Source organism: Ranitomeya variabilis, chromosome 7 (genome assembly GCF_051348905.1).
Source record: "Ranitomeya variabilis isolate aRanVar5 chromosome 7, aRanVar5.hap1, whole genome shotgun sequence".
Lineage (NCBI taxonomy): Eukaryota > Metazoa > Chordata > Amphibia > Anura > Dendrobatidae > Ranitomeya > Ranitomeya variabilis.
This window is the reverse complement of record NC_135238.1, coordinates 119,794,361-119,810,749: the sequence shown is the minus strand read 5'-3', so window position 1 is coordinate 119,810,749 and position 16,389 is coordinate 119,794,361. Positions and strand designations below refer to the sequence as shown.

At 44.7% G+C, this 16,389-nt stretch overlaps 1 long non-coding RNA gene across 1 annotated transcript; it reads right to left on the bottom strand.

The window, feature by feature from the left end:
* Positions 1–11,442: 11,442 nt before the first annotated feature.
* Positions 11,443–15,787, bottom strand: LOC143785417 (uncharacterized). Its single transcript, XR_013217982.1, has 3 exons — positions 15,726–15,787; positions 14,751–14,951; positions 11,443–11,518 (listed from the first exon to the last, which is right to left on the bottom strand). It is a non-coding gene; the product is annotated as an uncharacterized LOC143785417 (long non-coding RNA).
* Between the last annotated feature and the right edge of the window lie 602 nt (positions 15,788–16,389).

The window sequence follows — 16,389 nt, the reverse complement described above, 5'->3', positions numbered from 1 at the left end:
TGTCCCAGTACTCCCAAAATATAAATAGATGTTAATGTCTCGCAAAACAACCAAAACAAAAAAAAAGGTGGCATACTTAGGTACAGGGGTGGGCTCATCTACTGAGTTTCTGACAGTAATTTGGCAGTAACTATTTAATGGTGCCAATATAGGACACAGACACAGACTACTTTAAGTTGCATCATAGATGTCTACAAATTTGTATTGTCAGTGCCAGACATTGAATGATGTCAGCGAATAGACTAAAGATTGGTGGAGCTGTGCGACATAATTTTGCACGTGGTAGAGCACATTTTGAGCTGGGGTAGGGGGGAACTCTCTTGAGGCCGGCGGGACCGCCCCAGGGCCCCTCATGTTACAACGGTGTGTCTGACGTTGGGTGCGCACCACCACCGCCAGAGACACTACATTGTACTATGAGGGACCCAGTAGCAATGCCGTCAACCAAAAGCGAGCACACCCACCTCTTCAGACAAACAGCAGTCTCACGGGTGCTTGCGCCAAGTCGCGATACCACGGCCCCGTGTGGGGAGTTTTGCCATTTAGGGAGGTGTAAACATGTCGTATGCTGTACAATCAGCTGCAGCAAATTAGACATTAGAAAAGTAATTCACAGGCAAGAGCTTTTCATAGGAAAGCTAGGTGTCGGCCGGGCAAGGTGGGGCAAAAGATTTCGAAATCCAGTTGTGGTTCATTTTAATGAATGTTAGATCGTCAACATTTTGGGTAGCCAGACGAGTCCTTTTTTCGGTTAATATTGAACCTGCAGCACTGAATACTCTTTCTGATAGGACACTTGCTGCCGGGCAAGCAAGCTCCTGCAATGCATATTCTGCCAATTCTGGCCAGGTGTCTAATTTGGAGGCCCAGTAATCAAATGGGAATGACGGTTGAGGGAGAACATCGATAAGGGATGAAAAATAGTTAGTAACCATACTGGACAAATGTTGTCTCCTGTCACTTTCAATTGATGCAGCAGTACCTGTCCTGTCTGCGGTCATAGCAAAATCACTCCACAACCTGGTCAGAAAACCCCTCTGTCCAACGCCACTTCTGATGTGTGCACCCCTAACACTCCTAGTCTGCTGCCCCCTGGAGCTCGTGTGAGAACGATCACGTGCGCTGCGTGCTGGGAATGCCTGAAGCAAACGGTCAACAAGAGTTGATTGTTTGGTTGCTAATATTAGTTCCAAGTTCTCATGTGGCATAATATTTTGCAATTTGCCTTTATAGCGTGGATCAAGGAGGCAGGCCAACCAGTAATCGTCATCGTTCATCATTTTCGTAATGCGTGTGTCCCTTTTTAGGATACGTAAGGCATAATCCGCCATGTGGGCCAAAGTTCCAGTTGTCAAATCTCCGGTTGTGATTGGTTGAGGGGCAGTTGCAGGCAAATCTACGTCACTTGTGTCCCTCAAAAAACCAGAACCCGGCCGTGACACGCAACCAATTTCCTGTGCCCCCGGGAAAGGTTCGGCATTAAAAATATACTCATCCCCATCATCCTCCTCGTCCTCCACCTCCTCTTCGCCCGCTACCTCGTCCTGTACACTGCCCTGACCAGACAATGGCTGACTGTCATCAAGGCTTTCCTCTTCCTCTGGTGCAGACGCCTGCTCCTTTATGTGCGTCAAACTTTGCATCAGCAGACGCATTAGGGGGATGCTCATGCTTATTACGGCGTTGTCTGCACTAACCAGCCGTGTGCATTCCTCAAAACACTGAAGGACTTGACACATGTCTTGTATCTTAGACCACTGCACACCTGACAACTCCATGTCTGCCATCCTACTGCCTGCCCGTGTATCCTCCCACAAATAAATAACAGCACGCCTCTGTTCGCACAGTCTCTGAAGCATGTGCAGTGTTGAGTTCCACCTTGTTGCAACGTCTATGATTAGGCGATGCTGGGGAAGGTTCAAAGACCGCTGATAGGTCTGCATACGGCTGGCGTGTACAGGCGAACGTCGGATATGTGAGCAAAGTGCACGCACTTTGAGGAGCAGGTCGGAGAACCCAGGATAAGTTTTCAATAAGCACTGCACCACCAGGTTTAAGGTGTGAGCCAGGCAAGGAATGTGTTTCAGTTGGGAAAGGGAGATGGCAGCCATGAAATTCCTTCCGTTATCACTCACTACCTTGCCTGCCTCAAGATCTACTGTGCCCAGCCACGACTGCGTTTCTTGTTGCAAGAACTCGGATAGAACTTCCGCGGTGTGTCTGTTGTCGCCCAAACACTTCATAGCCAATACAGCCTGCTGACGCTTGGCAGTAGCTGGCCCATAATGGGACAACTGGTGTGCAACAGTGTCATCTGCCGATGGAGTGGTTGGCAGACTGCGTTCTGTGGAAGAGCTGTAGCTTCTGCAGGAGGACGAGGAGGAGGAGGAGGAGGGGGTGCGAACGCCTACAGCCAACTGTTTCCTAGACCGTGGGCTAGGCACAACTGTCCCTAAATTGATGTCGCCTGTGGACCCTGCATCCACCACATTCACCCAGTGTGCCGTGATGGACACATAACGTCCCTGGCCATGCCTACTGGTCCATGCATCTGTAGTCAGGTGTACCTTTGTACTCACAGATTGCCTGAGTGCATGGACGATGCGCTGTTTAACATGCTGGTGCAGGGCTGGGATGGCTTTTCTGGAAAAAAAGTGTCGACTGGGTAGCTCGTATCGTGGTTCAGCGTACTCCATCAGGGCTTTGAAAGCTTCGCTTTCAACTAACCGGTAGGGCATCATCTCTAACGAGATTAGTCTAGATATGTGGGCGTTAAAACCCTGTGTACGCGGATGCGAGGATAAGTACTTCCTTTTTCTAACCAGAGTCTCATGTAGGGTGAGCTGGACTGGAGAGCTGGAGATCGTGGAACTTTCGGGTGTGCCGGTGTACATGGCAGACTGAGAGACGGTTGGAGACGGTATTGTTTCCGCCGGTGCCCTAGATGCAATATTTCCTCCTACAAAACTGGTGGTTCCCTGACCCTGACTGCTTTTGGCTGGCAAAGAAACCTGCACAGATACTGCCGGTGGTGCGGAAAATGGTGGCCTTACAGTGACGGAAGGGATGTTGCGTTGCTGACTAGCTTCATTGGCCGAGGGTGCTACAACCTTAAGGGACGTTTGGTAGTTAGTCCAGGCTTGAAAATGCATGGTGGTTAAGTGTCTATGCATGCAACTAGTATTTAGACTTTTCAGATTCTGACCTCTGCTTAAGCTAGTTGAACATTTTTGACAGATGACTTTGCGCTGATCAGTTGGATGTTGTTTAAAAAAATGCCAGACTGCACTCTTCCTAGACTCGGATCCCTTTTCAGGGATTGCAGACTGAGCTTTAACCGGATGGCCACGCTGTCCTCCAACAGGTTTTGGCTTTGACACGCGTTTTGGGCCAGATACGGGCCCGGCAGATGGAACCTGTTGCGATGTTGATGCCTGCTGCGGCCCCTCCTCCACCTCCGCTTCTGAACTACTGCCGCCTGCACCCTGTTCCCCCAATGGCTGCCAATCGGGGTCAATAACTGGGTCATCTATTACCTCCTCTTCGAGCTCGTGTGCAACTTCGTCTGTGTCACTGTGTCGGTCGGTGGTATAGCGTTCGTGGCGGGGCAACATAGTCTCATCAGGGTCTGATTGTGGATCTGTACCCTGAGAGGGCAATGTGGTGGTCTGAGTCAAAGGAGCAACATAGTACTCTGGCTGTGGCTGTGCATCAGTGCACTCCATGTCAGAATATACTTGTAATGGGCATGGCCTGTTAAATGTTTCACTTTCTAAGCCAGGGACGGTATGTGTAAAGAGCTCCATGGAGTGACCCGTTGTGTCGCCTGCTGCATCCTTCTCTCTTGTTGTAGTTTTTGCTGAGGAGGACAAGGAAGCGACTTGTCCCTGACCGTGAACATCCACAAGCGACGCGCTGCTTTTACATTTACCAGTTTCGGAAGAGGAGGCAAAAGAGCTAGAGGCTGAGTCTGCAATGTAAGCCAAAACTTGCTGTTGCTGCTCCGCCTTTAAAAGCGGTTTTCCTACTCCCAGAAAAGAGAGCGTTCGAGGCCTTGTGTAGCCTGACGACGAAACTGGCTCCACAGCTCCAGACTTAGGTGGAATATTTTTATCCCCACGACCACCTGATGCTCCACTACCACTACCATCATTACCAGCTGACAATGAACGCCCACGACGACCTCTTGCACCAGACTTCCTCATTGTTTTAAAATCTTAACCAAAGTAACTTTATTTGTTGCTGTCAAACAACTTACACGGTGAGCTATAACTTCAGTATGATTTCAATATCCCTTAACAGGTTGGTGAGACCACAAGGAAAATCAGGCACAATGTTACACACTCTGTTTTCTGTGGCACAAAATCACAGAGATGACACACACGCAGGACTGTCACTCAAGCACTAATGTCAATATTAATCTCCCACCTAATTTATTTTTTTTTTTTTTTCAGGGAGACTTTAGAAACCAAATAATATTAAAAAAACCAAAAAAATAAATAGCCTTTCTATGGCCCACTAAATGAGAGAGAGAGGTGGCACACCCAGGAGTCAAGACTGGCACACAAGCTGAAAGGGCAATATTACTCTCCCACTGTTTTTTTTTTTTTTTTTTTTTTTCAGGGAGACTTTAGAAACCAAATAATAAGAAAAAAAAAAATAAATAAATAGGCTTTCTATAGCCCACTGAATGAGAGATAGCACACACAGCAGTGGCACACAAGCCCTGACTGAGGCCAATATTTTTCTCCCACTGATTGATGTAGTGTTTTTGTGTTGAGGTAGATTTTAGAACACAAATCAAGGAAAAAAAAAAAATGCTTTCTATGGCCCACTGAATGAGAGAGGTGGCACACCCAGGAGTCAAGACTGGCACACAAGCTGAAAGGGCAATATTACTCTCCCACTGTTTTTTTATGTATTTTTTGTTTTTTAAGGGAGACTTTAGAATCCCAATAATATTTAAAAAAAAAAAATAAATAGACTTTCTATGGCCCACTGAATGAGAGAGGTGGCACACCCAGGAGTCAAGACTGGCACACAAGCTGAAAGGGCAATATTACTCTCCCACTGTTTTTTTATGTATTTTTTGTTTTTTAAGGGAGACTTTAGAAACCCAATAATATTTAAAAAAAAAAATAAATAGGCTTTCTATGGCCCACTGAATGAGAGAGGTGGCACACCCAGGAGTCAAGACTGGCACACAAGCTGAAAGGGCAATATTACTCTCCCACTGTTTTTTTAAGTTTTTTTTTTTTTATTTTCAGGGAGACTTTAGAAACCAAATAATATTAAAAAAACCAAAAAAATAAATAGGCTTTCTATGGCCCACTGAATGAGAGAGAGGTGGCACACCCAGGAGTCAAGACTGGCACACAAGCTGAAAGGGCAATATTACTCTCCCACTGTTTTTTTTTTTTTTTTTTTTTTTTTCAGGGAGACTTTAGAAACCAAATAATAAGAAAAAAAATAAATAAATAAATAGGCTTTCTATAGCCCACTGAATGAGAGATAGCACACACAGCAGTGGCACACAAGCCCTGACTGAGGCCAATATTTTTCTACCACTGATTGATGTAGTGTTTTTGTGTTGAGGTAGATTTTAGAACACAAATCAAGGAAAAAAAAAAAATGCTTTCTATGGCCCACTGAATGAGAGAGGTGGCACACCCAGGAGTCAAGACTGGCACACAAGCTGAAAGGGCAATATTACTCTCCCACTGTTTTTTTATGTATTTTTTGTTTTTTAAGGGAGACTTTAGAAACCCAATAATATTTTAAAAAAAAAATAAATAGGCTTTCTATGGCCCACTGAATGAGAGAGGTGGCACACCCAGGAGTCAAGACTGGCACACAAGCTGAAAGGGCAATATTACTCTCCCACTGTTTTTTTAAGTTTTTTTTTTTTTTTTTTCAGGGAGACTTTAGAAACCAAATAATATTAAAAAAACCAAAAAAATAAATAGGCTTTCTATGGCCCACTGAATGAGAGAGAGGTGGCACACCCAGGAGTCAAGACTGGCACACAAGCTGAAAGGGCAATATTACTCTCCCACTGTTTTTTTTTTTTTTTTTTTTTTTCAGGGAGACTTTAGAAACCAAATAATAAGAAAAAAAATAAATAAATAAATAGGCTTTCTATAGCCCACTGAATGAGAGATAGCACACACAGCAGTGGCACACAAGCCCTGACTGAGGCCAATATTTTTCTACCACTGATTGATGTAGTGTTTTTGTGTTGAGGTAGAATTTAGAACACAAATCACGGAAAAAATAAATAGGCTTTCTATGGCCCACTCAGTGAGAGATGGCACACACAGGGATGGCACTGTAGCAGAAATGCCAATCTTAATCTCCCACAAAAAAAAAAAAAAAAACAGGGACTGTCCTACAATTACTATCTCCCTGCAGTAATCTAAGCCAGGTATGGCAGGCAGCAATAGGAGTGGACTGATGCACAAATTAAATAAAAAGTGTGGACAAACAAAAAAGATAGCTGTGCAGAAAGGAACAAGAGGATATGTGCTTTGAAAAAAGCAGTTGGTTTCCACAGTGGCGTACACACAGCAATACAGCTATCACGGAGCCTTCTAGGGCAGCCCAATGAGCTACAGCGCTGAGGGGAAAAAAAAAAAAAATAGCTTCCACTGTTCCTGCACACCGAAGGTGGTGTTGGACAGTGGAAATCGCTACAGCACAAGCGGTTTGGTGGTTAGTGGACCCTGCCTAACGCTCTCCCTGCTTCTGACGAAGCGGCAGCAACCTCTCCCTAAGCTCAGATCAGCAGCAGTAAGATGGCGGTCGGCGGGAACGCCCCTTTATAGCCCCTGTGACGCCGCAGACAGCAAGCCAATCACTGCAATGCCCTTCTCTAAGATGGTGGGGACCAGGATCTATGTCATCACGCTGCCCACACTCTGCGTTCACCTTCATTGGCTGAGAAATGGCGCTTTTCGCGTCATTGAAACGCGACTTTGGCGCGAAAGTCGCGTACCGCATGGCCGACAAGCACAGGGGTCGGATCGGGTTTCATGAGACGCCGACTTAGCCAAAAGTCGGCGACTTTTGAAAATGATCGACCCGTTTCGCTCAACCCTAGTCTCAACCTAATGCCCCCAGAGGGGGAATAGGGAGGGTGCTGTTGTCACCTTCAGGGGCCTTTATCCTTGCATCGACCTCAACCCAGAAACCAAAAGGAATTGGGGAAGGAGGGGGGGTCTCGACTTCGAACCAGCACCCGAGGGACTGGGGAAGGAGCAACATAGGGAATAGCCATCTCTACTTCAACTGGGCACCCCATAATAGGGGGCCGAGGAAGGAGCCATGCCGGGAGTCTCACAGGAGACCCTCTTTTCTTCATCTGTAATCCCGTCGGAAAAAACAGAGTAAAAATCTTTTAGGTGTGCCTCCTATGCGACACTAAGCAAAAACTGGAGAAGGCTGATGCCATCCAGGGGTGTATACTGCACAGGAGGAGCCACAGTTAATCTTTTTCAGATTATGCATAGTGTCGCCTCCTAGTGGACAGCAGCATAACACCCATGGTCCTGTGTCCCCCAATGAGGCGACAGAGTAAAGCCAAATATGAAAAGGCACATTTAATTGCAATTGGTCTGTGAGATATCCAGTATAAACTGAGAGCAACGAGACCCAAAAAACTGGTATGAGAAAGATCCTCTAAAGTACTTTTTTAAATAATTTTCTTGCCTGGGCTACTGCAAATCTCTCCCGTACTCTGATCCATACACCTCCGCATGAACCGAGCCCAACTTTACTCAACTTTGTAAAAGGTGTGCGATTCACTGACGTCTTAAGTTAATTTACATTTAAAGAGGACCAATTTCACCTAAGTTTCTATATGGAACTGGACTCACAATGTAAAAGGTGCCGCAGAGCAGGATATGTTTTAGTTTATCTTAAAGCACCACTCCAATGGTTTTTGTTTTTTAATTTCAGACAGTGGCGGACACAAACTGAAAAAGGGCCCCTGTGCAAGAAAATATATGGGTCCTTTGCAGTCCAATATGTGGATAATAATTAAACCATTAGGAATTGTTCGAGGTTGAAATGGGCCCCCTTACCTCTTGGGCAGGTTGCACCAATGGTATGTCCACCCTGATTTCAGAGCTGGAGCGGTGGAAGGTCCTGAACTTAGCATTATACCCACTAGCCACTGTCTTTAGCTCTTCCCAGGGCCTCTCTGGTCCCGTGTCGCCATCTTGTAACTGCAAATTCTGACTGACTGAATGCCAGAGGCAATGGGCACGAGTCTCCAATGTAAGCCTACGAGAGCCTCGTTCTAGCTTTCATAAACTTATGTTAAATGGGTTGTCCGGTCATAGGATACAGGTCTGCGTCACTATTTGCAAATATGGGAAAGGCCTCCATTTTCTTTGAGCTGGACATTAAAGGGAATCTGTCACCCCAAAATTCGAGTATGAGCTGCAGCCACTGGTATCAGGGGCTTATCTACAGCATTCTGTAATGCTGTAGATAAGCCCCCAATGTATCCTGAAAGAAGAGAAAAAGAGGTTATATTATACTCACCAGGGGCGGTCCGATCCGATGGGTGTCACGGTCTGGGTCCAGCGCCTCCCATCTTCATACGATGACGTCCTCTTCTTTTCTTCCTGCTGCAGCTCCGGCACAGGCGTACTTTGTCTGTCCTGTTGAGGGCAGAGCAAAGTACTGCAGTGCGCAGGCGCCGGGCCTCTCTGACCTTTCCCAGACTGCAGTACTTTGCTCTGCCCTCAACAGGACAAAGTACGCCTGCGCATGAGCCACAGCGTGAAGACAAGAAGAAGACGTCATCGTAAGAAGATGGGAGGGACCGGACTGACGCCCATCGAACCAGAACCGGACCGCCCCTGGGTGAGTATAATATAACCTCTTTTTCTCATCTTTCAGGATACATCGGGGGCTTATCTACAGCTTTACAGAATGCTGTAGATAAGCCCCTGATGCCGGTCGCTGCAGCTCATACTCGAATTTTGGGGTGACAGACTCCCTTTAAAAAGCTCCCCCTTGCTGGGTGTCCATGAGTCGGGGCTTCAGTCCTTCGCCGCCATTAAACACTTGGTAAGGTTTTAATATAACAGCTTAGGACCATCCCAAATAGGGTCACTGTGATGTGGGGGGATGTGTTTTTCCCTTTTTTTTTATCAAAAATATGTTATCCAAGTAGCCTGTATTATTTTCGTGCACTATTGCTATTTATTTACTGCAGAGCATTTGCTCATTTTGTTTTGTGGCCGGTGTGAGCACTCGCCTGCATGCTGCATGTTCCGCGAATTTGTATTGTGGTTCATTGCTTTTAATATTGTGGCTGGAGCAATCTGGAAGGTCAAAAGCTGCAGAAGACTGAAGAGAGCAGTGCCGATAACAGCTGAAGATACAATACTAGGGGCAGGGTGCTTAGATTAGAGACATCACTCCGTGCAGGGAAAAAAAAAAAAAAAAACAACATTGGAGTGGGGCTTTAAATTTTGTTTCTCTGCTGAGGAGATATTAGCAATCAAAATATTTGGCACCTAAACAGTTGCTTTTTGTTATCCAAGTGGGCATTGAAACAGAGATTTAAATGTGGGTATGTAATTTTTTGCCCAGTGTGCTTCTGCCTGCTTATAATTGGTCAGCGCCAGAAAGAGGAAGAACACACCCCGCATAACAGCACTGACAATCGGTCTGCTCTCCTCACTGATGATGTGCTGGAGAGCAGCAGAGCCGAGTGTCATTACCAGCTTTCAGCTCATCTCTGACAGTGTGTTTGGAGGAGCAGTGCAACAGAGTTAAGTCTCATCGCAAACACTTCTTGTAGCTTTCCTCTCATAGCGCTATCAGCTCTGCCAATTATAAGCAGACATCCACATAGAAGGGGAAAAAACATCCCCACAATAGCTTAGAAAAGGATGTGATGTCGCAGTCTGTTCACCTCACTGCAGATTGATTACAAGTGCCGGAGAAGGGCACACCTGAGTGTGATTAACAGTTTTCATTTCCAGCAGCCAGTTGGGGGGGATGGGGAGCGGTAGTACAGCGGAGTTGGCAGCACTACACTTTCTTTGGCATGGCTGATGTGTATTTGATCCTGCCAATAAAGCTGATATGAATTTGAGAGGAGAGCTACCAGAAGGGTTTGCAATGAGACTCTTCTTCTGCAGCACTGCCCCCCCCCCCTCACTGACTGCTTGAGATGCATTGGGAAGTAGATGATCGCATTTAGCTGTGTTCCTGCACGTCATTGCTCTCTAGACCGTCTGTCAATGCGATTGTGGGGCAGTGTTCTTCATCCCCCAGTGTGTTACAGCCTGCTTATGATTGGTCAATGTCTAGATGTACATGCCCCCAGTGAAATCTCTCTGGTACTGCCCTTATGGATTTTAAAAAATATATATATATTAACACCTATTTTCTGCTTTGCAGCTCCTTTTATAGTGTGTGTCCATTCCAACTACAAGCATGACAAAAATGTAGACACAATGAAAAATTTTGTGAAAGGTCCTCTTTAAAGCGCAGCTCCATTTTCTTTAATACAAGATAATAATAAAAAGGTAAGTGTTAAATACTTAATACCATTAACACGTTCTTTTCTTGAAATAGATCACTTTAATCTCTGTCGTTAAACTACAAATCCCAAAGTGCTCTGCTCAACTCATTTTAATGACCTCCCAACTATAGCCAGACTGAGCATGAAGGAAAGGTGCCACATGCCTTGCTCTATAGCGGAAAGCTTTCTTTTGCAACCATTCCAACAAAACAAAACTGGTCAAGTACATAAACAAAAACCATGCCAATATGGACTGACTTCAGTAGATGTATGCCTATATACATATTTTATATGCACTTATATCGATAAACAGTGTTCTGCACTTTTTAATAACTTTGGGGGTGGGGAACCCCAACATACGCAGCTTCTTGTATATGACTGCCTACAAAGCCAATAACAAAATGGAAATGCAAGTTGCGATGTGCACTGAGTGAAGCCTAAATTGTTATTATATTAAATTGCTTGTTTCATTATTTATACCAAATGGTGGTTGACAAGTGGAGCTTTACTTTAAAGTGAACCTAAAGCAGACAGGCTACAGGGTAAGACTTAATAAAAACACTCAAGATCTCATTATCTATAAATATGAAACTAAGGAAAAGTAGTCTTACAATTTACCACAATGCATTGTCTGGTACCTGCAGTGCACAATATGCCATAGATAAAAGCCTATTCTTCACCGACTGGTGACCATAGCGAAGCAGTAGATTTTAATGGACGTTAACTTTTGCTTTTTCTGATGATCGTTTATACTACAGCTGCAATGATGCCACATACCCTCAAGCACCTACCTAGCACACTGTACAAATAACACATACTTACCTTTTCATCGGAAGTCGGTGGTGAGACAAGTTGTGTTTGCTGGGTCATTTGTGACAGTGGAAAGGTTACAAAAGCTGCAGTGCACTGGGATTCCTCTATAGCCCCTCTGGAGTCTGTGTCCTCAGTGTCAGATTGCTCTGTTTCATGGTGCTGTAAAACACCCGGGAAAGAAGAGGGGGGAAAGAGAACAGGTTTGTGCTGACTACTGAGCGGAAACCCAGGGACTAAAGAGTACCCTCTATGCACTGCAGTCTAAACATACAAGCACAAATAAGCAAAAACCTCTGCAAACGGTGGAACATGATGATACATCTAGTGCCTTACTGTAAACTACTTGTAATGTCTTTGTGAACTGCTCCGCCGCTCACACCTTTTATATATTCATGGTAGGAGTAATTCATGGAAGCTCGTGCAGCCCATGGGCTTACAGGAACAATTAGACTCCAATTCTTAAAAAGTTCTATCCTAAACTTGTACTTTACTTGCCCTTCCCGGTGTCCAGCGCCGTGTCTCTCCTGCAGCGCCTAGTATATGTCATTGTTTGCAGTTCTGACATACGTCTCCAGCGCTGCAGCTAATCAGTGAGCTCAGCAGCTCTGCTCAAGTTAACGGCGTGAGACGCTCAGCTCACTGATTGGCTTTAATAATTGATTTAATAATCATGGAGGCAGATAATAACAGAGAATTAAAGCAGCGGTGAAGACTGACAGCTAGACCCGGGAAGGTGACCACAACACAGTTATTTCATGTAAAACAAACTACAGACGGGGTACAGGGGATTCCGATACTGGAAAATGGCTAGGTGATATATTTATCCATTGAATTACGTATTGGCAACCCTCCTCCTGTATATAAGGAAATTGCCTTGTAAACAATTCCCGGTCTATGCCAATGCCAATGATAAGGTAAAAGGGAAGTGAAGTGTCAGAGAAATCAAATTGCTCCCTCTGCCTCAATGGAGGGATTAGAGGGGCATCACAATGAGTCTCTGGTCTTCTACATTGAGAAGATAATCATTGGCCCTCCTCTCTTCCACTAAACCCTGATTTTTTTATTTTATTTTAAATTTTTTTGATAAATGGCGTGAGCAGTGAAAAACAAAACTTGCAAATCATACCTTTAATATGGAATGCACCATAATTTGCACTTTTTTGTGCCATTTTCTGGCATAACTGCAATTAAAAATGTCCTACAACGTGCTTAAAGGGATTGTTTACTGCTCAGAAATTCCCTTCTCAATTACTATGGCTGTCCCAAGCAATGTAATAACACTTATACTCCCCTCTGATGCCATTCCAGCTCTGGCTCTTCAAGGGCACATGTGACATGGTTATCTCTTGTGACCTTGCAGCCGATCAGCACCCGCTTAACTCTCCTTCGGACAAATAAGACATTTGAAGGAAGTGAGAACTGCTGCTGTTCACTTACTTCCTCTGGGGCGCTCCAGGAGAGCCAGTACTGACAACGATCGCACTACAGGGGAGTATAGCTGTACAGTATAGCTGTTATTTTATAAGGGGGGGGTACATGGTGATTGAGAAGGGGTTATAAGAGTAGTGGACAGCCCCTTTAAACATTTTATTACTCCAGTGCATAGTAAAAACGCACTCACTTTGAAAATAGTTTTGATCAAAAATACAATTGTGTGTAGCCTACACACCAGTTTCCGTTGTTAGATTATGGGGGGCGAAAATCCGTATATAGTCAGATTCAGGAGACATTTTGCTAGTCTCTTCCAACAGACCCCGGCTTTTTGCTGCAGGGCTATAATTTGGGTGTAGAACGAGATGAGACAAAGGGGGGATTTATGAAGCAACAGAATTCTGGCACAATCTGCACCAAAACCTACTTTTTTTCCTTGCACTTAGCTGGCAAGAGGGACCCCAAGTCTACTGACTTGATGAAAAACAGCATGGTTAACAGTGATAGGGGCTTGGCCTACATTGAAGCACTAGCCACCAAATATCAAATAAAAAAAAATTGTTGGCAAAAAATTAGTTAACCAATCATGTAGTGTGAACTTACACTTTAAAGGGCCACTGTCACCCCCCTCCAGCCGTTATAAACTAAAAGAGCCACCTTGTGCAGCAGTAATGCTGCATTCTAACAAGGTGGCTCTTTTAGTTTTAGGTTCAAGTATACCCCAAATAAAGCGTTTTTATACTTAGCCACAATTCCTGTCTCTAGACAGGGAGGCGGGTCCTCACTCCCCAGCTTGGCCAGCTCCTCTGCTGTCACTCCTGCTGTCACTCTGCTGTCCCCCCCCCCCCCAGCGCTGTTATCTTTCAAAACTGGCGCCTGCGCTGTGTACTGGTGTCCTGCGCAGACGCAGTAAGCTCAGAATATTCCGTGTAATGGCTGATACCAGAGAACAAAAGACATCCACAGAACACCAGGATGGATCTGCTGCACAGCAAATAGCTGTAGGACCTGCGATGATGTCACTGCCATGTGATTAGGGCAGTCACATGGCAGTGACATCATCGCAGGTCCTACAGCTATTTGCTGTGCAGCAGATCCATCCTGGTGTTCTGTGGATGTCTTTTGTTCTCTGGTATCAGCCATTACACGGAATATTCTGAGCTTACTGCGTCTGCGCAGGACACCAGTACACAGCGCAGGCGCCAGTTTTGAAAGATAACAGCGCTGGGGGGGGGGGACAGCAGAGTGACAGCAGGAGTGACAGCAGAGGAGCTGGCCAAGCTGGGGAGTGAGGACCCGCCTCCCTGGCTAGAGACAGGAATTGTGGCTAAGTATAAAAATGCTTTATTTGGGGTATACTTGAACCTAAAACTAAAAGAGCCACCTTGTTAGAATGCAGCATTACTGCTGCACAAGGTGGCTCTTTTAGTTTATAATGGCTGGAAGGGTGACAGTGGCCCTTTAAAGTCTAAAAAAGTACATAAGTTTTATAAAACCACACTAACCACTGTGATAAATGTGGCACACACTAAGAATTAGACAGTTTCGATAAGTGTGTATTTACACAAACTGTTTGCAAATATGGATTATTTTTTATAGTAGATGCACTGGAGCAAGATTTGTTGCTAATATACAGAAGAGCATAAGGGTGGTCTCCTGCAGACCACCACTTATCCAACAGGCGCTCCATTGGAGAGTCCAGCAAATGAAATCCCTGGAGATCAGTGGTTACCACTGCGGGATGTTCAGGCGGCTGCACATTTCTACCGGAGCAGCCGATTTCAGAACAAATGTGGTATTACATGGGGGCCATTGAAATGAGTAATACATGGTGTCCCAGTGTTCCCCATAGGGGATATGGACAGGGATTGTTCTAGGTGTGTAAACGGTTGATGTAAACAATTAATACATATGTTTGTATTGTGCAGACAGTTCACTTGAAAACTAGGACCATACACACCCTCTTGATATCAGTGATGGCACTAACGGAGCTTGGGTACTTAAAGTAGTCGGCCAGCATGGAGATGAGATGGTCTGTAATGCTTGCGATCCGCTGCAGCTCCACATCAGGCTCAATGAGATATGCGAGAGTTTCTGCTCCTTCCACTCTCTCCTCCAGAAGACGTTCTTTGCTGCACATTCGTACCAAACAGGGAAGAGTCTGAAAGATTTTGAAAGAATTTTGCTGGTTTTTAGCAAAACATCTTTTTCAGTAATTTTAGAACTTAAAATTTACATTAATTAAAGGCAATCTATCAGCAGGTTTTTACTATTGGCTGAGACACTGATTTCAACGATGTGTCACTTAGAGCAAGTTCACATGTCACAAGAGGTGGTGAGTTCTCCTTCAATGGAACAGACATCTGCCTGAGATGGTTTAGTGAAACCTGCATTGAGCAGGAAGTTGGACACGATGACCCTGGAGGTCCCTCCCAACTATAACATTCTAGGATTCTATGTAATCAGCTTTTAGAACTGATGCAGCAACAATCCGTTCACAAAAAAAAGTTAAACAGACATCTGTCAGTCTGAAAAAAAATGATTTCAGCTGGATCCATTTATTTATTTTTTAACATTGAAGTCTGTGGAAAACTGATCGGTTAAATAGTGATCCATGTTTCTCCCTTTTGGAAAAGATCCATTTTTGTGCTTACTGGAGGGGGAAAAATAAATATTTTACATATATTGTACTATTCATCCATATGAAACTGATCCACTAAGCAAAGAACAGATCCTTTAAATGGGAGGAGAACAGATGGTTCATTAACGGGTCCATTTTCCATAGACTTTAATGTTAAAAAAAATGGATCAAGTTTAAATCAGTTTTTTTTCAGGCGGACAAATAAAGTTGTGTCTACACAACTTTGTCAAAGGATGAATTTTATTCTCACCAATCTGCCACCATTTAAAAGATCCTGTAGAAAACTTAACTTACTTTTAACACAATGCATTTGTCATCTGTTCTTATAGAGCCCGCTCTGCACATATACGTTAGGCTGAAAGAAAAGGGTATTTGATGTAAAGATTTATCTTATGAACAATTGTAAGTCATGGAGGATATTATTGGATTCTGAAAATACCCGTTTGACAGACAAATTTAAAGCAAGTTTTACAAAGGTTTCCAGTAATAAACTAACTGGTAAAGTGCAGGGCCATCCAAAAGAAATCTGTGACCAAAGCTAAAAGGTTCTGTACAAGACTCTTAAATCTGAAAATATGTTTTTCCACTTGCACTACACTATGTATTGTTGCACATTAACAGTAGGAAATCTGCACGCAAACACACGCAGCTCAGTGACTCGTGATGACGTGATAAAGTTGAGCGGAGTTCATATCCAATGAACTCCTTTCCCCTCCCGGACGTCACTGCGAGCCAGAGAAAGTTCTCACGCTCGCGGTGCCGTCAGAAAGGTCATCAGAGTTCAGAGCCGATGAACTCCTTTCACCTCAATTACATCAGCGCCGTGTGAAAAGTTCTAACAGCACTCACGCTGACGTCATTGAGACGACCGGAGTTCAGTGGCTCTGTACTCCGATGACCTGTCTGACGGCACCGCAAGCGTGAGAACTTTCTCAGGCCTGCGGTGACATGAGGAGGT